The sequence below is a fragment of the Miniopterus natalensis genome, chromosome 7 (assembly GCF_054644295.1).
Source record: "Miniopterus natalensis isolate mMinNat1 chromosome 7, mMinNat1.hap1, whole genome shotgun sequence".
NCBI classification, from domain to species: Eukaryota; Metazoa; Chordata; class Mammalia; order Chiroptera; family Miniopteridae; genus Miniopterus; species Miniopterus natalensis.
The window spans coordinates 3,980,909-4,005,876 of record NC_142087.1 but is presented as its reverse complement, the minus strand read 5'-3'; positions in this window follow the sequence as shown (position 1 = coordinate 4,005,876).

Genomic DNA, 24,968 nt, shown 5'->3' with positions numbered 1-24,968 from the left:
GTCAGGGACAGGAAACTGTGGCTCAAAGATGGGGTTAGGGAGATATTTTTCTTTGTACCTTTTAAGTTCTGAACCATGATAAATGACCTATTCAGAAAACTAAATAAAAATTAAAATTTAAAGCGAACAAATTTTGTTCACTACCACAGACATATTCATTGCATAGCCAGTCAGCTAAGGATGGTTTTTATTATTAAATGGTTGGGGGGGGGAATCTAAAGAAGAGTAATTTTTTTAATAAAAATTTCAGGTTTCAATGTCCGTAAGTAAAGTGAATCAAAAGTCTTCCACGCTCATTCATTTATGCTTTGTCTATGGCTACTTTGGGCCTACAATGGCAGAGTTGAGTCATTGAGGCAAAGGGCCCACAAAGCCTAAAATATTTACTCTCTGGCCCTTTACATAAACAGTTTGTAGATCCCTGTTCTAGATTTAAAACCAGAGCAATCTTTTGCATGCTTGTAGAAATAGAACATTTTTATTTAATATTAAATGACCATCCCCTGAGGACTTAAAAAATTAAATCACTAATAAGAATTTCAAAAGTAAATTAGAAACTTTCTTGCTTCTTACAGAATGTTAGAAATGCCAGGGCCTTTGTAAACTTAAATAAGACCTTCACCCCACCTGTCTGGGGCTCCCTGTTCTTAAGCTGGAGAAGTCATCAAAATGAAAAAATATACCAATCTCCTTTTCTTTATCTTACCGAAAATTCAAAATACTTGATGTTAACAAAAAAACACACAAGATGACCCAGAGTTTCTTTTAACATTTATTAAGACTGAATAAAAGCTTTTTGTTTTTGTTGCTTGATGGTGGGAAGAGCATTTTTATCACCAATAAAATAAGTATAAAAGGATACCCAACCCTCTGAAAGTTTAGTTTTTGGTTTATGAGAGAAAAATGAACCCCTATAAAAAGTTAGGTAATAATAGGACAGTCAATTGCTGTGCTTTTCAACCTTTTGGATAATGATCCATGGTAAAATAAATTTTGTACTATGACTCAGTATGGTATATTTTTTCATATATGTACACATATACTGAAATAAAAGTACTGGTTTCAATATATGCCATTTGGTGCATTCTGATATTTTCTATTTTGTTCTATTATTTTCTTTTTTTTAAAAAATCCTAACCCAAGGACATTTTTTCCATTGCTGCTGAGAGAGAGAGAAAGAGAGAGAGAGACATCGATGTGAGAGACACATTATGGTTGCCTCCTGCACTCACCTGGCCCCGGCCTGGGATTGAGCCTGCAACCGAGATATGTGCCCTTGACTGGAATTGAACCCGGGACCCTTCAGTCTGCGGGTCGATGCTCTAGCCACTGAGCTAAACCTGCTAGGGCTGTTTCATTACTTTCTATTCCATTTTGGTCTTGAATAGTCCGAATGTAAATAAAATATTGGTAATAACCCAGAAAGTTAATTTTACCACCTACCAATGGATTGAGACCTGAGGTTTGACAAACACTGGTCTGTTCTCATTAGGATCATGGTCAAGAAGAATGGCACAAGGAAATTGTTTAAAAAAGTATGTACAGCATGGCCATGTAATCATTAAAGTAAATGTGGTCGCGAACACGGCAGTGGGCGCCTTCCAGAAGCTGCCCATTGGCGCCAGCTACTCTCGAACATAAATTCAAGAGAAACGTGCATGGATAACGACAGAAAATGGTCCTGGAACAGTGGGACTCAGCAGTTTGGCACAGGGACCTTTGGGAGGTGGTGTTTACTGTACCTGCCTGAAATTGGAACAAAACTGAACAAACGAGTTTGGCGCTTTGGAAAGTGTGAAAGCTGCTAGTGAACTCTATTCCTGTCTATCAGGAAAAGTGACTAAAATTATTGAAGTTCTTGCAGAAAATCCAGGACTTGTCAACAGACTTTGTTCTGAAGATGGTTGGCTGGTCAAGATGACGCTGAGTAACCCTGAGGAACTAGATGAACTAATGAGGGAAGAAACAAGTGCATAAACTCTATTGAGGAGTGAAAATGGAGCCCCCCTAAATGGTATGAAACAAATAAAAAAATATGGTTAAGTTCTATGTGCTGATGCAGAAACTTGTCCCCAAAACATATTTGCACATTTAAAAAGCAGGTGGCAAATAGCACAGTATTAGGCAGACTCTTTTGGTTGCAGGTGACCACACACACGCGCACACACATGCACCCTGTCCACCTCATGGCTTCAGCAAAAAGGAGATGATTGGCCATTCTTGAGTCACAGGTCCTTCATCTGGAGCCAATCTAGAAGGATTGAAGGTGGGTGAGAGACACTTGACACAAGAAAAATACGGTAGTACTACTCAGAGAAGTGGGAAACCAGTGCTATCTAATGCACAGTGTAAGTTTGCACAGTGTGATCTAAATGATGTTTAAAATAATAAAGGCAAAAATATCGGGAGTTTAAAAAATATGTATATAGCAAATTGTTAACAATAAATATCAAAAAGGCAGGAATACCAGAACTTTTACCTTATCATTTGTGCTTTTTACCACAAATGTCTTGCTTTTAGAACCAATAAAAACAGTGAAAATATTTCCATCTAGAAAAAGAAGAAATGTCTAGAAAAGGTAACTCTATAAAGGCGGAAAGTAGATTCGTGGCTGCCTGGGGCGCGGATGGGAACAAGTATTAAAGGTAACTAGATGCGGGGTCTTACTGGGATGATGAAAAATGCATTATATTAAAAAATTACTAAAAATCATTGAATTGTATACTTAAAAGGGGCGATTTCTATGGCATGTAAATTATATTGCAATAAAACTGTCAGAAAAAAAGACAAAGGGAAAGAGAAGGAGAGGAAGCAGAAGGAAAGAGGAGGAGGAGGAACATTCAGAGGCTAATCAGTCTGCAGGATTTGGGATTCAGCTTTTAAAACCCATGTGCATTTGCCCAACTCCAATCTTCTGGCCTTTCCCACTCCACGATTTCTCAAAGATTACGGACAGCGTTTCCTCAATCACATCTGCAAATTATTTCAGTTCCTTGGAATGTGATTCATCAGGTTTAAAAACTCGTCGACAAGGTGAATGTGGTAGCCAAGTCCAGAAGTTGAAGGCTTTCCTGGGGCCTCCTGAACCTCTCCCCTTCACGTTTGATTCTCTCCTGATTACTTCTCCTTTCGCCTGTGTTTACATTTTGTGATTTCTTAAAGGGAGTTCCTAGGCAACGGAGCTGGGGTGGTTGTGCACAGTGAACTAGGAATTGGGAAGCTGGGCTCCTGGTGTGGCCCTGCTCAAACTCACCATATGACTGTAGTTGATGTTTGTAGTTTAGTCAGCCTAGCAACTCTTCCTCCGTCTTCTGGAAACTGCGCTCCAGGTTTTCTCAGGGGGATTTCCCCTCCCCCACTCTCTGTGATTCTGGTGGGACTGACCCCCCACTCTCAGGCTCTGGTAATAAACAAGTGAGTCAGGTCTGCCAGGACATGGGCACAGCTCATGCCTCGCCCCAGCGATTGGCTCAGAGATGGGCATGTGACCAAGGAAGCCCAGTGGAAGTCAGTTCTGGGATGTTTACTAGATATACTGGAAAATAAGTGCTCTCTTTCTACGGTAATGTAATGGGATGTAGAGTTGTACCGGCTGTGGTCCACCATATGGAGAAGACCTAAATAAGAATGAAGCCAACACAAAGGAAAGGACCAAGAGATGAGAGAGTCTGGATGCCACTGTCTGAGCCTCTGGATCCATCAATACCTGAAGCCATTACTACTTGTAACCTTTATAATGAGGTGAGACTGTGAATTATCTCTTTATAAGCCAATTTGATTTGGGGTTCTGCTGTCAAACACATGTCCTTGGGTGAAGTGTTTAATCTGTTGTTGCCTCAATTTCCTTATTTGAAAAAAAAAAGGACTGATAATGAGATATGGTGAGAATGAAACAATTTATTGAAAAGAACTGGAAAGAATATAAAGGTTATACCAATTTATACTACTGTCAATAATGTATGAGAATACCTGATTACTTCCTTTTTTGGCCTTTCTTCGTATTAACAGAACTCTAATTTCTATTCTAGTATATTTATTGCCCTGTAAAATAAAAGTTAAATTTCCCAGCTTCCTTTGCAGTTTGCTATCATCACATGACTAAGGTGTAGCCAATGAGATGTTCTAGAAGTGAGTGCGGCTTCCTGGAAGTGAGTGGGGCTCCCTGCTTCCTGCTGCCTGGGATGCAGGTATTATAAATGGTGGTCCTGCTAACATTACTATGAGACACGTAACTTTAAGAATGCTAGTGAAGCAGGTAAACCGAAACCAGGTCCCTGAGGAAAATGGACCCCACATACCAGCCCTGGACAGCCAACCTGCAGACTTCTTTTATATCATAAAAGGAATAAACTTCTATCTCACTTAAGCCACCAATTTGTTATGTCTCTGTTACTTGTCTCCACCTGAGTCCAGTTGACAGAGCCATTTTCCCCACACCCTCAGCAACACTCTGTATTATAAATCATTTTTTCATTTTGCTAGTCTGATAGTTGAAAATATAATGCCACTTCATAGCTTTAAATTCTTTTCTCATAAGAGTTCATCTTATTTTTATATGTTTATGAGCCATTTGTTCCTTTTTTTGTCTGTGAGTTGTCTGTTCTCATTTTTCTTCTTGACTCCAGTCTCAGGCGGCCTCTTCCCTATGGTTGTAAGATGCTGCCAGCAGCTCGTGGCTTCTCTTCCATCTTCTCAGCAACCTCAAGAGGGAGAACACTATTCTCCTGGATGACCCAACAAAAGTTTAGGGATTGTCAAAAGAATGAGAAGCCACAGATTGGGAGAAAACATTTGTAAAAGTCATATCTGATAACAGACTTACCCAAATCATAAAAACAAAAACAAAACTACTTCTTAAAACTCAGCAATAAGAAAACTAATGACCAAATTTAAAAATGCACAAACGATCTGAACAGATACTTCACCAAAGAAGATAAACAGATGACAAGTAAGCAGATGAAAGATGCTTTACATTGTATGTCATCAGGGAAATGCAAACTAAAACCATAATTAAATATCTACATGTCAATTAGACTGGCTAAAACCAAAAACACCGAAAACACCAAATGCTGACAAGGATATGGAACAACAGGAACTCTCATTCATTGCTGGTGGGAATACAGAATGGTACAGCCACTTTGGAAGAGAGTTTGGCAATTTCTTACGAAACTAAACCTACTCTTACCAAACTTGGAAGCAACTAAGATGTTATTCAGTAGGTAAATGGGTAAGTAACCTGTGGTATGTTTATACAGTGGAATATTATTTAGTGCTAAAATGAAAGTGTTACCACAGACTGGGAGAAACAGACATGGAGAAATCTTAAATGCACATTACTAAGTGAAAACAGCCAATCTGAGAAAGGCTACATACTGAATGATTCTAACTACATAGCATATTGGGAAAGGTAAAACTATGGAGACAGTAAAAAGATAGTGGCTGCCAGGGCTTAGGGTGAAGGGATGAATAGGTGGAGCCTGGGATTTTTAGGGCAGCGAAATGATTCTGTATGATACTATAGTGATGGATACAAGTCATCATGCATTTGTCCAAACTTATAGAATGTACACTACCAAGACTGAACCCTAATGTCAACTATGGACTTTGTTTGATAATGATGTATCTATGTGGACTCACTGATTATAGCAAATGTACTATTTTGGTGGGGGATGTTTGTTGATGGTGAGGAAAGTGCATGTGTGTGTGTGTTGCAAAAGGGGGGAGGGTTAATATGGGAACTCTGTACTTTCCCCTTAGTTTTGCTGAGAATCTAAAACTCTTCTAAAAAAATAGTCTGTCAAAAAATGGAGAGAGGTATTGGTCTTGACTGGATCAACTTGGGTCAGTGTCTCTCTCTGGTCCAGTGATTGTAGTTAGGAGCATTGAGCATGTTGGTTTATCAGGGCCAGGGGCAGGCCCATTTCCGGAGCCTTGAGTGGAATCAGACCTCTAAAAGCACATGGAATGGGTTGAAGAGGGATAGAACTCTAGAAAGCAAATAAGTGCTTATTAGAGAAGAGGAGAACGGATAGTAGGAGGTTAAGTCAATAGACTGACTATTCTGAACGAAGGAGAATCAAATTCTGTAATCAGGCAGAGCAGCAAGTCCGGAGGCCTAGAGGTGATCAAAGAGATGGAGTTTGTGGACAGACCGAGTGACGCATTCTCTTTTAGGTGTCTAATTAATTCCCATCCATGTCAACAATTTTATTAATTTATTGAGCATCAAATATGGGCCAGATCCTGCACTTGGAGACTTTTGTGAATAATAACTCAGTGGACAAGTCCATTAATTTTCAAAGGCTTCATGTTTATTCAGTGAACATTAAGAAGACCATACAAGTTTCACCATTCCAAAATTAAATTACATATGGCCTAATTAGAATATTCATAATCCTTCTAAATCATTACAATTTCAGGATTCGAGAATTGGAGGATTCAGAGGAAGCCAGAGCAGTCACCTGACTCACCATGAGCCCTGGGCTCCCAGAACACATAGTAATTTTTGACCTTGACTAACTAGAGTGACCACTTAAAGGGAAGAAAGTGCTAAGAGTTGCCCATGGTTACTCTTGAGTAACTGGACCCCAAACTGTGTGCGTCAATCTGGAGATTTTGTAATTGTTCAAAAGAGTGAAACACAAACCATAAATTGTTTTTTTACATAGCCTTCAAAAAATTGTTTTTATATAGCCTTCTAAAGCCAACAAAACCAACTTTTTAATACAATGAATCTGAGTCTCTAGACACTTTTGAAGTGGTTTTATTAGTTTTCTAGGTTTTTCTTCAATAAGCCTGCATTTCTCTATTCCTGTTTGTGATAAAAAAAAGTTAATATCAATTTCTCTGCTCCTTCTACCCCACATTGTTCCTGTTTCTATATTAAAGAGGTATGTACCTGAATTAGATACAGACCTACCACATCTAATCCTGTTCCTCAATCTGCATTTATTAAACACTTAGTATGTACATGGTATTGTAGAAAATATGAAAGAAATGGATACGATAGGCTGTCCATTAAGGAACCAAGACTCAGTCTTTAGCTGTGCAATCTCAAACTAGTTACTTAACATCTCTGAGGTTCAGTTTCCTGACGTATAAAATAAGGATGAAATATGACTCTTGCAAGGGTCTTATTTACTCCTTTATTCAACAAATACAGTTTGAATTTCTGCTCTGTGCCCCATACTTCTCCAGAAAGTAGGGACCTAGAATAATGCAGGGGCCTGGCCGGTGTGGCTCAGTGGTTGAGCATTGACCTATGATCCCGGAGATTGCAGTTGGATTCCCGGTCAGGGCACATGCCTGGTTTCGGGCTCGATCCCCAGTAGGGGGCCTGCAGGAGGCAGCCGATCAATGACTCATCAGTGATGTTTCTCTCTTCCTCTCTCTGAAATCGATAAAGACATATCAAAAAAATAGTGCAGGGAGTTGCAGAGGGTTTTTGGTAGGAATGGAAGCTGGGCTGCAAGTTGGAAGTATTTTATGTGAGCATTTCTGGTATATTACCTACAGAGAGCTCAGAAGAAAAGAATGTGAATCTCCTAAGGCCACTCTATTAGTTGTCTATTGCTACGTAATAAATTGCCTCCAAATTTAGTGGCTTAAAGCAATAAACATTTATCTCACAGTTTCTGTGGGTTAGGAATCCAGGGGGGTTTGGCTGGGTGGCTCTGGCTCAGGCTCTCATCTGCTTGCAGCCACGCTGTCACTGGGGCTGCAGCCACCTGAAGGCTCAGTTAGGGCTGGAGGATCCGTTTCTGAGCCTACTCATGTGGTGGTTGGCAGGAAGTTTCTGTCCCCCACACGGGCCTCTCCACTGGGCTGCTCATGACATGGCAGCTGGCTTCCCCTCTAAGCAAGTGACTTGAGAAAGAGAGAAGCCAAGACAGAAGTTTCAGTCTTTTATAACTAATCTCAAAAGTAATAATGTATCATTATTCCTGCCAACTTCTCTTGGTCATACAGACCACCCTGGTGCCATGTGGGGGTGGGTGGGGGTGTTGCACAATGGTGGGGTGATCAGGAGGCAAGGGATCCCTGGGGGCATTTTGAAGTCTGGCTACCAAAGCCCTCCACAGTTTTTTGTGATTTCTCATTTTAAGTCAATATTCACCTTTATACTCACTTTTGTACTCATAACTTTGTACTTGTACTTTTTTAGAAGAAGGCTCCCTCAGCTTGTATAAACTTCAGGTCTCACTAAACCTGGACTCATGTCTGGTCCCGAAACAAGTCTCCTTTTCATGACACTGGGAGTGTTAGAGATTTTGCACACATGGTGGAAGTAGGACCCAGGCCGGGGAATTGTTTGCTGAGGACCTGCCCCGACTGGGGAAAGGTGTAGATTTCAGCTCCTCCCTCACTGCCTTGGCTCAGCATTCCTTTGGAAGTTAAGCTGCTGGAATTAAACCAGAGGTTTTGATGAATGGCAAAGATATAAAGTCCCGTTTGCACGTTGTAATGGTGTATTTAGACATTTTGACAATGATCAGGTGAAATCTTTCCCTGGTATTGACTCCACTCTTTCTGTAAGTGACTGTGCCTGACAGGAGGGCCCTTCGGCCACAGCCACGTGACTGGGGCACTCACTGTTAATTGACTTGCTTGGTTTCTCTGCTTAAGCCACACAAGTGAGGAAATGCAATTTTTTCTTCTTTGTTTTCTTTCTTAATGCACCAAGAAAAACAAAGCTGGCTTTTAAACTACTGCATCTATTAACTTTTGAGGCTCTAGCTATGAATTAACAAAAACAAAACAGATACCCCCCCCCCCCAAAACAAACAACTCTTTTGATCGGTGCTTGAATCTTGGTGATCTGAGATAAATCTAGTCATTCCCCCACCCTCACTGCTCCCCCACCCCCACCCCACACTGAATAGTGTGTTGGGATTTGACTATAAGATAAATGGCCACCTTTTATTGAATGCCTATCTTCTCTCATGGTATCTGCATATATTATCTCATTCACTACTTATTTAACAGTAAGTTTGATGATCCCATTTTGCAGGTGAGGCTCAGAGAGTCTATATGACTTGCCTAAAATCACACAGCACAGAAACGATGAAATTGGGCTTAAATGGATGTTTGCCTGGCTTAGGAACTCAGTTCTTTCTACTGTGTGGCCCTTCTCCATCCCCAGATTAGGTTGGATTCTTGTATTGCATGATTTCATAGCACCTAGTAGCTTTGCTGCATAATACTTACTAAATTTCATTATTATATGGTAATAGTTACCTATTGCTGTGTAACAAATTATCCCACACCATAGTTGCTTAAAACAATAATTTATTATTTCTTTTAAAAAAAATTGGTTGATTTTAGAGAGAAAGAGGAAGGGAGAGAGAGAGAAACATTGATTTGCTGTTCACCCATTTATGTATGCATTGGTTATTTCCTGCATGTGCCCTGACCCAGGATCGAACCTGCTACCTTGGTGTATCAGGATGATGCGCCAACTGATTGGGCTACCCCACCAGGGCAACCATGTTGGTCTTTTCACAGCTGTACCTCTACTGCCTAGAATAGAGCCTGGTACATAGACTATTTCTTGACATAAATAAGATTATCACAGTGTGTTTTTCTCCTAGCACAGTGGTGGTAGAAGTTCCCTAAATGGTGGTTATTATTTTATAGCTTTCCCAAGAGAGATAAATATAGATGATCTGTTATTTCTAGGGACACCTCAGAATTCCACAGAATGAGCACAGAATGATCATCATTGCTCTCCCCAGCCTACTCCTGATCCCCTCTTATCTGATACTCAATATATTGCAAAAGATACATTGCCAAATTAATAGAGAGGCAGTAGAAAATAAAGCTGAAGAGTATGGTCATGGAGTTCAAATCCTGGCCCCACTTATTAGCTACAAGACCTTGGACGAGTCATTTAAACTCTCTGCTTTTGATTCCCCTTTTGTCAAATGTAATAATAGGACACATTTCTAGAGATTGATGAAAGAATTAAATGGGTTAATAATTGTGTAAAGTATTAACAAGAGGAGTTGGCATGCAGTTGCTGTTATATAAGAGTTAACTGCCTTATTACAAGTAACCCATGGGCCCTTACTTAAAGTTTCCAATGAGTCACTTTCTTAAGATGCCACATCGATTTTTGAGAGCTGTTGTTCTGTGTCTCATCCAACAATCTTCAGAGGCTCAGGAAGCTATCGAGATGGGCTCTGAACAAGAGTGAAAGCAATCTTGCCCTGTTCATGGTTGGGTAGATTTAATTTGCCAATTTCTAATTTTATATATAGTGTTCAGATTTTAAACTGGTTTCCTTTTGATATGAAAGAGGATGCTTTTAATAGGGAAGTCAGCTTTAAGGCTTAAATAGAAACATTTTACTACAGCATGAAGATTTCCTTCAGGGTATCATTATTATTATTATTTTAGTATGGAGAATTTCTAACATTCAAAAGAAGAGAAAATAGTATAATCAGCTCCTGTATCCATCATCTGGTGGTTTGAGAAACACCTCGTCAAATATATCGTGGTCGATCTAGAAAAAGGCATACTGCAGATTTTAGGAAGAAAAGGGTCTATTGTGATGGAAAAGATGACCGAGAAAGTTGTGAAAAAAAGAAACTGCAAAAGAGTCTACACTTTATGCTTCCACTTGGTATAAAAGCAATGTATTTTACCGGCACATGTTTGTAACGTCATTTATTCTTACAAAGCCTGTTAGAACGGGCAGGGACAGCCCCTTCCCAGCAAGCAAGCAGCTTACTGCCACACAAGCAAACACACAGGCAGCGGAGGTGGAAAGCATCATGGTTTCATTTTGCAGTCACGAGAGGTTCTGCAGTGCATGGGACCAGAGAGGCGGGTCCCCCTTTTCTCTATGGTCTCTCCTGACTCTAGCTCAGGCCTAGGAGAGCTTTGCAAACTTGGGGTTCCCTGATTTCAACTGGCAACACTCTTGGCTGCATGTGGAACTGTCTTAGCAGGAGGCTCCAGACTTCTGAAGTTCTCAAGGTGCAACTTTGTAAGACACGCATCTCTTTTCTCTTGCTAATGTTGAGTGCCTTTCTGGGCCCCAATGCTATGTGTTATCATTCTGGACCTAGGGGGGGAGGGATGGAGGTGTGACAAAGAGAAAGAAATCCCTTTTTCGCCCTCTAGGGACTTGGAGACACTGGAAGTAAACATCTTTGGAGCAGTCACCTTCAGTCAGACACTCTGCTTAGTGTTTTATGCTTAAAAACTCTTTTGGTGTTCACAACCATGGTGAGGGGTGGTACTATTACTATGCCCATTTTAAGGATGAAGAAGATGCAGAAAGTTCAGAGATGTGCCCAAGGTCACACTGCTCACTGTGGGCTGCCCTTGAACTTCAATCTCTTAACCACTATCAACCAGCTGCTGGAGCGCAGAATGTTTTAGACAGCAGAAAAAGAGCTCGCAGGGCTGCCTCTGGGAACTGAGCCCCGGCTGGGAGGAATGGTCCAACGAGGCTTTTATTTTCCACCTAATAGTTTGACCAGACAGGTGATATAGCTAAATTGTAGCTAAGATTAGAGCCCAAGCTCAGGAGCCAGGTGGCCTTAGCTCAAATGTAGCTTGACCACTTACTGGCTGTGTGAATGTACTGCTCTGCAATTCAGTTTTCCCATTGTTCAAGTGGAGGTGATGGTGGCCCCAATGCCACTTCATGGGATGCTGAGAAAATTAAATGAGTTGATATATTCTTAAAAAATTTAGAACAGTGCCCTGTCACATGGTAAGTAACAAACACATTTTAACTGTTATTATTCTGAGCCTTATTGACACTTTGCCTCAAATATGTATTACTTAAAAAAAAAAAAAAGTAGTGCTTTTGAAATGCCAAGTGCAATGTCTAAAAAAGTTAGACATACACCTACCCTATGATCCGGGAATTTCACTCTTGTGTTAAGAGAAATGAGTGCACATGGCCACAAAAATCCTTGTTCAAGAAGGTTTACAGAAGCTTTTTTTCCCCTCCCCATAATAGTCCAACCTGGAAACAAGAAGACAGAGAAATAAATCGTCGTATAGTCAGACAATGGAAGAGTCAACCTTAAAAAGGAATGAACTACTGATGCTTCCAACAGCCAACATGACTGAATCTGAAAAACATAATTTGAGTGGAAGAAACCAGATATAAGAGTTCATTCGGTATGATTCCATTTATATGAAGTGCAAAAACAGGCAAAAAATTAATGGTGATAGAGGTCAGAATAGTGGTTAACTGGGCTTGGGAAGGGGCAGGAGGAAACTTTCTGTGGGATGGAAATGTTTTATGTCCCAGGGGACGTGTGGTAAAGTCTGGAGATATTTGTGGTTGCCACAACCGGTGGAAAAGGTGAGCACTGCTGGCATCTGGTGAGTAGACCAGAGATGCTGCTAAACATCCTATAGTGCTCAGGACAGCTCTACAACAAAGAATTATCTGGGCCAAAGTGTCAGTAGTGTTGACCCTGAGAAACTTTGGTAAAGTCTATGGTTTAAATTGCTTTAACATGATCAAGGAATTTCTGCATCCTTGTGGATACTTGCCTTTATTATGAGCAAAATTTGAGTGGCAGAGATGGCTAGTTACCCTCAGGATAGAATTGTCACTGGAAAGCAGCTGCCCAGCCAGGGATGATATTTCCCACCCCCCTTTGCATCTGGGTTCGGCCATGTAATTTATTCTTGCAAACAGAGTATGAGCAAAGCAAGATATGTTAGTTAGCTCAGGCGAAGCAGTTAAGAAACATGCATCTTATCCACTCTTTCCCCTGCCACCATGGTGCAGACAATGGAGTCAACTGGCAACATGGCACTGGATAGCAATGTGAACAGGAGATAAGCTTCTGAAATGCTGGGGTTTATTTGTTACAGTGGCTAGTGTTACTCTAATAGAGTGTTCAACAAAACAGTCTCCGAAGGGCATTTTCCAAGCTGACCTATTGAGGGGCAGTTAATCTCACTTATAGATGCTCTAAAAGCAGGGATCATACTGTACACATTTTCTTAATCCCCCATAATGCTAAGCAACATGTGTGTCTTTTTGTTTCCTAAGTCATATGGCCCTTGATTGGAGGAAAACTATCCTTTCTGTAGTCTTTCCAAGGCACTATTTACTGGACCACAAGCAAACCTTGCACATTCTCACCCCACGTGCTTTAGGGGTGGGTTCACCTTACGAGGGTTGGGTTCTGATTGGCTTCAGTCAATTCATGTGTTTGGTTCACAGATGGCACATAACCAAACCAGAACCAATAAGGTACAAGGTATTAGCTGGGGCTCCTGAAGGGAAACCATTTCTTCTCTTTCAAGACAGAGCCCTAAACATACTTTGTCTTCACCCAGGTGGTGGTGTAGGGTTGTGAGGCTCCCAGCTACTGCAGTCACTATGCCACCAAGAGGGCAATGCTTGGTCCAGCAGGGCGTGGCTCAGTGATTAAGCATCGACCTAGGATCCAGGAGATCGCGGTTCGTTTCCCGGTCAGGGCACATGCCTGAGGTTGTGGGCTCGATACTCAGTTGGGGGCGTGCAGGAGGCAGCCGATCAATGACTCTCTCATCATTGGTGTTTCTGTCTCTCTCTCTCTCCCTCTTCCCTCCTCTCTCTGAAATCAATAAAGATATATTAAGAAACAAAAACAAAAAAATAGAGGGCAATGTTTGGAGCTGTCAGGGAGCCACAGGTTGAGATGGTTCTCAGGGGCTCAAACAGTGTCGAGATGTACGTTATTCCCACATTTCTTCTCTGCCACTCTCAGCATTTTAACTTTGTTTACTTGTGATGGCAAAATAATATCCAGAATTCCAGACATTCAGATCACAATGTCATGTATCTCTGTCTAGGAGAAAAACCTTTCCCAGAAGCATTCAGATTTTTCCTCCTGTCCCTGGAGAGGACATCATGTTTCAGTGCCCAAGCCTGTCACTGGAAAGTGTCCAGATCACCGTGATTAGCTCATATCCATTAGGATTCTCTTCTTCAGGCTGAGTCTGGGGCTGGAACTCATCTCCCTGGAGGTACATGGCCACCAGGAGGAAGGTAAAAACCTGGTCATGGCCAGAATTCTGACTAAAAAGGGGGAATGTTTTTTGAGTAGGCCAACAATAGTGCCCACAATATATCTTGACATTTATTATAGATATTTATATATATGGTAGCTCAGTCAATTGTAAGTAATAGAAGACAAAAAAAGTTACGGAGAAATTTATTGGCTTGCACATCTCAAAAGTTCAGGGACAGCAGCTTCAGGCAGGGGTGGATCTAGGCAACAACATCATCAATACTTGGTCACTCTTTTTGTCTCTTGCCTGCTTTACTGAGTGCTGGCTCTTTTCTTAGGCTGAAACTCACTAAGTAGTAGCCCCAGAAGCTACATGCTGACTCTCTACTTAGCAACTTCAGAGTTTAAGAATTGGGCCGCATTGGCTTGGTTTGGATCATAACTCCATTCTTGAACTAATCACTGTACCTAGCAGTAATGGAAACCTCTCATTGGCCAAATCTAAATCTTGTGCCCACCTCTCAAACCAGAAAATGAGGTCATCGCCATATGTAAAAACATTAAGAATGTGGGGGGAAAAAACAGAATGCTACCAAAGTGGACATTGAGTGACTAGTGACTCTGAGGGCACCTCCCACTCCCAGCATGCTTTGCACCAGGCAGCATTTGAAAGTTCATCAGACTTTCTTTGGTTCCTTCACCAGTTCCTACATGTGGTTGAGACTTGTTCTCCATACTTAGACCCTTAGGCCAGTGCTTCTCAAAGACTAAGGTGCCTATAAGCCAGCTGGGGTGGAGGGGGGGGAGCTTTTTAAAATGCAGATTCTGATTCAGCAGGTCTGAGTTGGGGCCTGAGATTCTCTATTTCCAGGGAATACACTGTGTGTAACAAGGGGTCAGAGTGCTTCCTGGATGTTATCTCAGCTTTCCAGAGGAAGCCACAATTGAGTTAGGAAGAAAAGCAGATCATATAAACAATCCTTTTTAAAGAAATTTAAATTAAAAGGTGAGTCCATTTAAAGAAAAAATATTAAATAAGTAATGATAAGATGGTTTGTGGTTGTGGCAAAAATCCCAAAGGTGTTGTGTGAGTGAATGAAAGTTGGCGAACTCTAGTAGAACCAGACTCCCTTCTGGACTTTGCTTGGCTGAACCAGGCTGGACAGAAATGTCTTGCTTGAAAATTGGTGCTAGAGAAATCTTTCAAAAGACAGACAGCTGCTGCTACTTCCACGTGGACCTTCCAAATCCAAATGGACTTTATTCCTGGCTTCTTTAAATCCGGGGGGTTATTTTTTCAAAATGAGGCCTTCATTTCTGGAATAGGAGGCATTGTGTGTACTAATTGCCAGTTGCAAGAACCAAGTGGCCAGGGTGTCTGGCTTTTGAAGTCTTGCAAAACAGACTTATAAAAGTTGGCAGCCTAGCCATCCAGAATCCAAGGCCTTGAAAGATCCCAGCTTGTTTATTTACAGAAAGCTTGCCTTTGCTGACCAGGCCGATTTAAACCCTGCTCAGTGGTGAAAAGATTGTGTGTGTATGTGTGTGTGTTTCCTCTTCTTTTACCTCATACAATTATAAACACCTAATGCCAAGGAACTGTGGTTCATGTTACCTTGAACTTATTTTTCATTTACTCTGAGCGTCAAATATTCATTTCAGAGGGTTCACAAGGCAGAAAGGGTGCTGACTATCCCCAGAGGGGGAGTTTAAGTATGTTTTTGGCCACCCTATTTGCATCAGTGGCCTCCCCAAATCATGCTTCATTTGCATTAATTCAGTGAAAAGTGAAAACTAGTAAAGAAAAAAAATGCATGTTTTGAGTAATTAAAAATAATCTGTATCCCATAACATGGCTACTAAATCTGATTAACACGCATGCTACTAAACCTGGATAATGGGGTAATTTTTTTTCTTCTAGAAAATGGCCTTGCTTCATTTTCTGTGTCTAGAGAAGAAGGACTGAAAAACCCATATTGCCCTGGCTGGTGTGACTCAGCAGTTAAGAACATTGGCCCATATACCAAAGGGTTGCAGGTTCGATTCCCGGTCAAGGTCATGTACCTGGGTTGCAGGTTCTATCCCCAGCCTCAGTCAAGGCTCGTGCAGGAGGCAACCAATTGATGTGTCTCTCTCACATCAATGTTTCTCTCTCCGTCACCCTCCCTCCCTCCTTTCCACTCTCTCTAAAAAGCAAAGGAAAAAATATCCTCGGGTGAGGATTTAAAAAAAGGAAACCCATATTAATCCTTTGGCTGGCTCTGACTAAATAAAATCTTTGGTTAGGCTAGCATTCTCTCCCTCTCCCGCATCCTCCCTGTCTCTTCCTTCCTTTCAAACATTATTGAATACTTCCTATGGTACAGCTATCTGTTTGGGATATATTAAAAATGAAAACAAAAATATCTCAACTCGGATGGAGTTCAGTTTCTGGGCAGGAGTGACAAACTCAAATGCACAACAGGAGCCAGGGATGCAGTGAATGGAGCTGACTTGGATAAGATAAGAGGTGATAACTCAGCCTCAGTGTCTGGGAGACATCAGGGAATGGTGGGGACTCTGGTAAACTGGAGAACCCATGCCCCTCTACAGGTCCTTATATAAGCCATGCAGGAAAGTAGACCCTGTTTTTCCACACTTTCATGCACCCATTTCCAAAGAAACCAGAAACTGACAGAAATTCAGATCCTTATATGAAATCTACCAGTATTCGAATATTGGCAACTAATTTAGTTTTAAAGCATTGTGTGGGCCAAATCTGTACTCACGATTTGACTAAGTCTAAAAGAGTAGCTTTAAAACAGTTTTGATTTTGATTCACAGTAAGAAATACATTTTATATCATGATGGCACACACTCCTGAAATGTAACTTTTGTGGGGGATTGAACCTGCAACCTTGCTGTATCAGGATGCTGTTCTAACCAACTGAACTACTGGGCCAGGGCTCTAACCTCTCTTTAAGTGGTTGGAGAGATTAAGTTGCTTTCAAGGCCCATTAATGGATCACTGCATGAAGTATGGAAAACAGAACTGGAGCAGCAGTGGTTCTCAGCGCTGGCTACACACTAAATCAACCAACCAGAGAACTTTGGAGAAATACTGATGCCTGGTCCCTATTCCAACCAATTATATCAGACTTTCTGGGCTTGGGGTCTGGGCATTGGAAGGTTTCCAACGCCCCTAGTGATGCTAATATGCAGCCAGTACTGAGAACCCCTTCCCTATATTCATGGTCAGGAGCTCTTACAGACCTGAATTCTAATCAAGGCCTGGTATTTTCTAGCTGTGTGACCTTAGGCAATTTGCTTAACCAGAGGCTACCTTTCCCCAGCTACAAAATGTGGATAATAAATAGTACTTAGTTTGCTGAGTTGCTCAAGGATTAAATGAGATAAGACATGTAAATACTTTTGCCGTGGAGCCTAGCACTATGCTACATACAGGGTGGGTCAAAAGTAGGTTTACAGTTGTGAGTACATGAAACAGTTTATTCTTGTATTATTATTTATTAATTATTGTATTATTTTTCATATGAACAACTGTAAAGCTACTTTTGACCCACCCTGTATATATGGCAGGTGTTCAATAAATAGGGAGTATTGTTCTGTGTGGGAAAGACAAACTTAAACAAATGAGTTATTCAGGGCCCCAGACAGACTTTTTATTTAAAACCAACAGCCCCCCTTCCCCACCCCCCATTTGCTGTTTCTACCTGCTGCCCCTGACTGCATGGGGAAGTATTAGCACTTTGCTGGAGTTACTATACTGGAGTTAGTATGAAAGATGCTGGCAGAGCTGTGAGTTCATTTACATATTACAGCTGTGTGAGTCTTTTTAAAATAATAACAGTAGGAATTATAGTAACACTTGCATGTGGGGTGATCAACTGTCCTGGTTTCTTAGGGACGGAAAGGATTGAACGTGAGCCTTATATAAGTAGGTGTCCAACTCAATCCATTTCCCTAAGCCTTTCCCAAATTTAGCACTGCGACCCATAGGCCAAATCCTATCCACCACCACTTTTTTTTCGAATTTGAAATTTTTGAATTTAAACTTGAATTGGAATTTTTACTGAGTTCATTGTAGATTCACATGCAGATGAAAGAAATAATACAGAGATCTCTTGCACACTTTGCCCATTTCCCCCAATGATATTATTATGAAATACTATAGTATAGCACATTCCGCTTACTGACATTAATACAATCCAGCAATCTTGTTCGGATTTTCCTTGTACTCATTTTGTATGTATTACTTGTACTCATTTGTGTGCGTATGTATTAGTTTTATACAATTTTATGACCTGTGGTTTGTGTATCTATCATCATAGCCGAGATGCTGAATGGACCCAGGCAGTCTTCAACACCACAGGGCTCCCTCATTTTGATCTTTTGTAACCATGCCCACCTCTCTCCCAGGTTCCACCTCCAATCTTTATCCCTAACCCCGGAAACCACTAATCTGCCCTCCATTTCTAAAATGCTGTCATTTCAAAAATGTTATACAGTAGGGACCATATTGTATGTAATTTTTGAGGATTTTTTTTTTTTCCTGCTCGGCATAATTCCTTGGAGATTCATCCAAATTATTGTGTATATCAATTATTTTTTTCCTCTTTACGCCTAAGTAGTATTCCATGATAAGGATGTGTCACAGTGTAACTATTTACCTATGGAACCACATCTGGCTGGGCTGGTTCCAATCTTTGGCTCCATTTCCTGTTTTTGTATAAAGTTTTATTGGAACACAGCTGTGCCCATTTGTTTACATATTGCCTATAGCTGCTTTCCAGCATTGAGTAGTTGCACATCAGACCATATGGCCCACAGCGTAAAATATTTACTATCTGGCCCTTTACAGAAGAAGTTTGCCAACTTCTACCTAGGCACTTACATTAACCTACCTTTTTTTTGAGAGAGAGAGGGAAAAACATTGCTTCGTTGTTCCACTTATTTATGCATTCACTGATTTATTTTTGTATGTGCCCTCACCAGGGATCGAACTCACAACCTTGGCATACTGGGACAACACTCTAACCTACAGAGCTACTGGGCCAGGGCCATGTATTAATCTACTTAACAGTTACAACATCCTTATGCTATCATTATGATCATTACCCTCATTTTGCAAAGGAAGAAAATTGAGGCATAGAGGAACTATCTGCTCAAGGGCACACAGCAGAGCCAAGGTTTGAACCCAGGCAGTCTGGCTCCCGTGGCTGCCTCTTAACCAAACCTGCTTCCAATCAACTGAAGAGAGGGGAGCTCACAACAGGAAAGGCAGGAAAGAGTCAGCAGCTGAGGGGCAAGGGTTCTCTTTGAGGGCTGAAGGGCTAATAGGATTTAGCCTGCGGCCATTTTTTTTTTTTTTTTTTTGTGGGACTAATGTTTGGAACGGAGCTAAAACTTCTCACTAATTTGAATTTAATTTAATATAGGGCTTTTTACATTTTCCCAGGATTTAAGGCTCAAGGTCCTGGTTACCTGGTTTCCACAGCTACATTGGCAATTGGAAAATTAGCATAGCCATTGTTGCCTTTTGTTCATCTCCCAGGGATTTTCAGGTAAGTAGGGGCCTGAACCTAGAGATACCTCTTTGGACCAGGAAGAGGCTAAATGATGGTTTTTAAATGACATACTTTCCTTTCCTACTTTTAGATGGGGAAGACTTATTGTGCCAAACTGAGAAGATTTCAGTCTCCTTTAGGGCAGCTAGCTATCCTGATTTTTCCAGCATTACCTGAGTGGGGTTCCTGGAATGCAGGACTAGGAAAGGCCTGGGTAAACTGTGCCGAGTTTTTCACCCTAGTCCCAGCCCAGGTTTGGAGGGGGAGGGTGGATTTCAGAAAACAAAGATTAAGACTCATAGATAGCGAGCATGCTGACAGCTGTGTGTGAGTGTGTGCGGGTGGGGGTAGGGGTGGGGTGGAGGGATTGAGCAAAAAATATTTTAAAAAAGGAAAATCTCCTGGACACCGACCACGGTGTGGTGATTGCGGGGTGGCGGAGGGAGGAAGGGAAGGAGGGTGTGGGAGGAATAAATGGTGATGGTTGGAGACTTGATTTGGGATGGTGAACACACAATACAGTGTACAGATGGTGTGTTGTAGAATCCTGCACCTGAAACCTGTGTAATTTTGTTAACCAGTGTCACCCCAATAAATTCAATAAAAAGGAAAAACAAAACAAAAATAAACAAACAAAAAAGAAAACAAAGATTAAAAGCAGCAGCATTCCTATTCTTTCAGATGCTTTCGATTTGTTCATTTTTTCTAAACAATTTGGGAGGTCCATGCAAATAGAGGGGCTCTTCACCTGTAAGTAACCTGAGAACAAGGGCTCTATCCTACCTGATCAAATACAGTCATCGTGCTCAGGAAGTCTATTGGTAACACGAACTGTTTTCTGCTATACCTTCTCATGCTCAGATTTTCCTAACCATCCCAATAAAGTTCTTTATAGCTGCTTTTAAAAAAATGTATCTTTATTGTGGAAAGTACTACAGATGCCCCCTTTTTCCCCTCATTAACCCCTTCTCCCCCCCTCCTCCCAGGCCTTCACCACACTATTGTCTGTATTCCTGGCTTATGCACATATGCATTTAAGTTCTTTGGTTAATCTCTTCCCACCCACCCCAGCCTTTTTAAAAAAAATTCAGGATACGAAGATCACATAATACATTTGTCATGTCTCCTCTGTATCTCTTTCAATCTAGATGTGTAACAGCTCCCTAGCCTTTCTTTGTCTTTCAAGACAATTGTTTTTGTTTTTTAGAGTCTAGGCCAATTCTATAGAATGCCCCTTAATTTGGATTTGTCTGATTGTTTCCACGGGTTTAGATTCAGGTTAAACATTTTTGGCAAAATACTGCAGAGGTGGTGGTGTGCATGTCCTCCTCGGAGAATGACTGTTAAATTTATAACAGCTGACAGTCCGACTCCTTAGAGGGGAAAATACTGACATCACTAAAGGAGAAGCACCTTGCCCAAGGTCATCTCTGCTTCTTGGCTGGGGAACCCACACTCTAATCCTGGTCTCCGTGTCTCTCTCCACCTATGTAATTCGTCTGTCTTCTGTGTTCTTAGACATGGCCTCCACTGCCCTCCCCCACCCAGCATGTTTTTTTTGGGTGAGAACTCTGCTGAAAAAAACCCTTTTTTCCTCATTTCTTTTGCACACAACACATTTCTCTCCAACAAGGCTTCAACTGCTATTGTTTGCTGCAGACTTCTTTGCATCCAGTCCTTCCTCTCTTCAAGATAAGGCCTGTTTTTTCCCAGGGTTCAGGGAACCCCACCTACAAGAGCTGTTCCAGGCACGTAGAGCGGTTTCCCTTTCTCTGATAAGGTTCCTTTGCCGAGGAACACTCCCTCTGTCTCTTACCTGTCTCCACTGACTCTGAGATTCAGGTCTATTTTAGTTTGACAGTGTTGCCATTAATTTCTGTTAAGATGCTATTTAATTATCCCTGTGTTGTGCATTCTTAACAGCCAGTGAGCTGACCATCTCCAGAATCATGGCTTAAACCAGAGGTTTGAAAACTTGTACCTGCATCAGAATCACCTGCAGGGCTCCTTACGGAGCTGAAGGCCCAGCCTCACCTCCACAATTTCTGACTCAGTAGCTCTGTGGAAGGGTGGAGATTTGCCTTTCTGACCTGTTCCAAGCGATGCTAATGCTGCAGGTCCATGGGCTACACACCTTGAGAATCACTGACTTAACCTGGCATTTTATATTATATCAAACTGATGATACTGAAATATTTTAAGTAAATTACGGACATTATAACAACCATGAAACCTGACAACCTCTTTTCCCCAGGGACTCAGACCTCTTTTTTCCTTTGTTTCCCACATCTGGTCTGTCAAAGTTTTCTCTGTTCTAGCTTCAATATATACCCCAAATCTGTCCTTCTCTCTCTCTCTCTCTCTCTCTCTCTCTCTCTCCCCCCCTCTCCCCCTCCCCTCCCCCTCCCCCTCCCTCTCCCTCTCCCTCTCTTTTAAAGATTTCTATAGATTTTTGGAGAGGGAGAGAAACATCCATGTGAAAGAGATACATAGATCTGCTGCCTCCTGCACTCTCCCTACCAGCCCTCTACCTTGGATAAAGTACCCCAGGTATGTGTCCTGACTGGGAATCGAACCGACAACCTTTTGGTGCATGGGACGTTGCTCGATCAATTGAGCCACACTGGCCAGGGCTATCCTTTTCTCTTATACCATCCTAGTCCAAGCTCTCATCCCCTCTCACCTGGAATATTGTCGCCACTCTACCTGGTGTCCTCTCTGACACCTGCCTGCCCACCCCCTCCCCCTGCAATGCAATCACCTGAGTGATCTTGCAAGTCAGATCAAGTCACTACTGAAAACATCCAGTGGCTATTGCTATTAGAATAAATTGCAGACTTCTTTTAGCACTGACAAGAACCTACATGTCCCCACCCCTGCCTCCCTTCCTGGCATTATTGCTTATTTCTCCAGCTTTGCTCATCACTGCCAGTGTGTGGAGTCTGCCAGGTCCTGCACACACCAAGCCGTTTGCATTTGTGATGGTTGGACAGCCACCTCTCCCCAACCCTGTGGTTGACAAAAGGCTACCTTCTCTATCCACCTATCTAAAGAAAGAGGGAAGTGATGTCCAAGATGTGTTGTTAGGTGGAAGAAGGTGAGGGAGTGTGTATTGCATGTATGATACCATTTAAGTAAAGTGCAGAGAATAAATACCTCTTTGCTTGTGAATGATTAGAATACTTCTGAGAGGATACACAATAAACCTGTAACCTGGTTGCCTCTAGGAAGAGAAACTGGGCATGTTGGGGAGAGCAGGAGGAGGAAGATTTTCATCCTAAGCTTTTTGTACCTTTTGAATTTTGAACTTAATTAATGTATTATCTAGTCAAAGTAAATAATCGAGTAAATACAATCAAACCTAACTAAGTAGTTCTGTGGCTAGCCTATCACACTGAGCTAGTTATTTATTTATTTATTTATTTTAAATATATCTTTATTGATTTCAGAGAGAGGAAAGGAGAGGGAGAGAGAGAGACGGAAATATCAATGATGAGAGAGTCATTGGTCGGCTAGCCCGCAACCCGGGCATATGCCCTGACCGGGAATCGAACCCCAATCCCCTGGATCCCAGGTCGACGCTCAACCGCTGAGCCACGCCCGGCCGGGCTAGTTATTTCTTTATAGCACTGATCACAATCTGTAATTATCTTGCTTGTATATTTTTTTTATTTTCCAGATCACTAGATTACAAACTCCTTGAGAGCAGGGAGTGTCGCTGTCTATGGTTCACTGTTATATTCCCAGGAGTGCCTGGTAAGTGGTAGCAACTTGATAAATATTTGTCCAGTGAGTTAATCCTGTGCAATGGGGACATGATGGGGAGGCCTGTGCAATGAAATCACCTGGGGACTCAGAACCAGCATATACCTGAACCCCACACCTGCTGTCTAATGCTCTTTGAATGCACGACCATCCTCTGCAAGTGTAGTGCCAAGTGGTTGGGCTGCTGGAACGTGTCAGAGTCAGGACAGTGATGCTGGAATCCTGTTAGCTGCGTCAGGCCTTAGCTATTCTGCCTGAAAAATGGGCAGAGTGAATGAAAGTTGGCTTCAGTAATTCCTGTTCTATCTTTATAATTTTTGCCATATTCTTGTACCTATATTATTTATTTAGTGTTTTTCTTGAAATAAATTCACTTATTTTTAGGCATAAAATTTTTTATTGCAAAAGGTAATGTTATATCAACCTGTAAGCAGAAAACCTGTATCCTTTGTCGTCAGTGGAAGGTAGAGTGAAAATAAAGACAGGGAAGCAGCACAATGTGATTATATTTTGGCTAGATGCTGTTGCCCGCTACAAGCTTTAGGATTTGGGATGGTTTGTCCTTTGTTCAAAAAGGAAACGGAGACTTCTACTGAAGGTAGGAGAATTAGAGGATGATTGCCTTGGCTGATGTAGATCAGTTGGTTGGAGCATCATCGTAGACTGAAAGGTTGCGGGTTCAATTCCTGGTCAAGGCACATACGTAGGTTTTGGGTGTAAACCTCAGTCAGGACACATATGGAAAGACAATCAGTCAATGTTTCTCTCTCACAGTGATGTTTCTCTCTCCCTCTCCATCTCTCCCTCCCTCCCTTAAATCAATATGTATGTTTTCCGGTGAGGGTTAATAAAAACAAAAAAAAACCCTGCCATTAAAAAAAATACCCAAACAAACAAAAATTAGAGGATGATTGAAAAAGGGATGATGTTCCCATAGTGCTGTTTAAAGTTGTCTGAATATTTTACCAAAAACATCTCACCTGCTTATGGGGAAGCATTGCATTCAAACAGTTCATTTCATAAGTGGGGAAGCTGAGGCCCAGTGGGGAATAGAATTTTCCCAGGATTCTCATTTGGGAATTTAATCAAGACATTTTGACTGTAAGCTTTGATGATAGGAGCTGCATCCGTGTGTGCCTGGGCTTTGGTCTGGCACATAATTTCACTCATGTGGCCTAACATGATTGCTAACATTTCCCTTGTAACTTATTTATGTAACTTATCTCTGTGGGGCAACTGACATTTGATCTTTTTGTTCATAACTGAACTTTCAGTTCTTTGAGGGTAGGGATTGTATCTCACTGAATGTTTTAAATAATAGCTTTTATTGAGATACCATACAATTCACCTATTTAAAGTGCACAATTAAAAAATGTTTAAAAAATTAAAAAGTACACAGTTCAGTGATTTTTAGTGTAGTTATAGAGTTGTGTGACCATCACCATAATCAATGTTACATTTTCATCACCCCAAAAAGAAATCCTGTACCTATTAGCAGTCACTCTCCATTCCTCCTTTTCCTGTTTGTTACTACTTTCTGTTTCTATAGTTTTGCCCGTCTGGACATTTCATATAAATGGAATCATACAATATGTGGTCTTTTGTGACTGGCTTCTTTCACTTAGCATAATGTTTCAAAGTCCGCCCATAAAGCACGTAT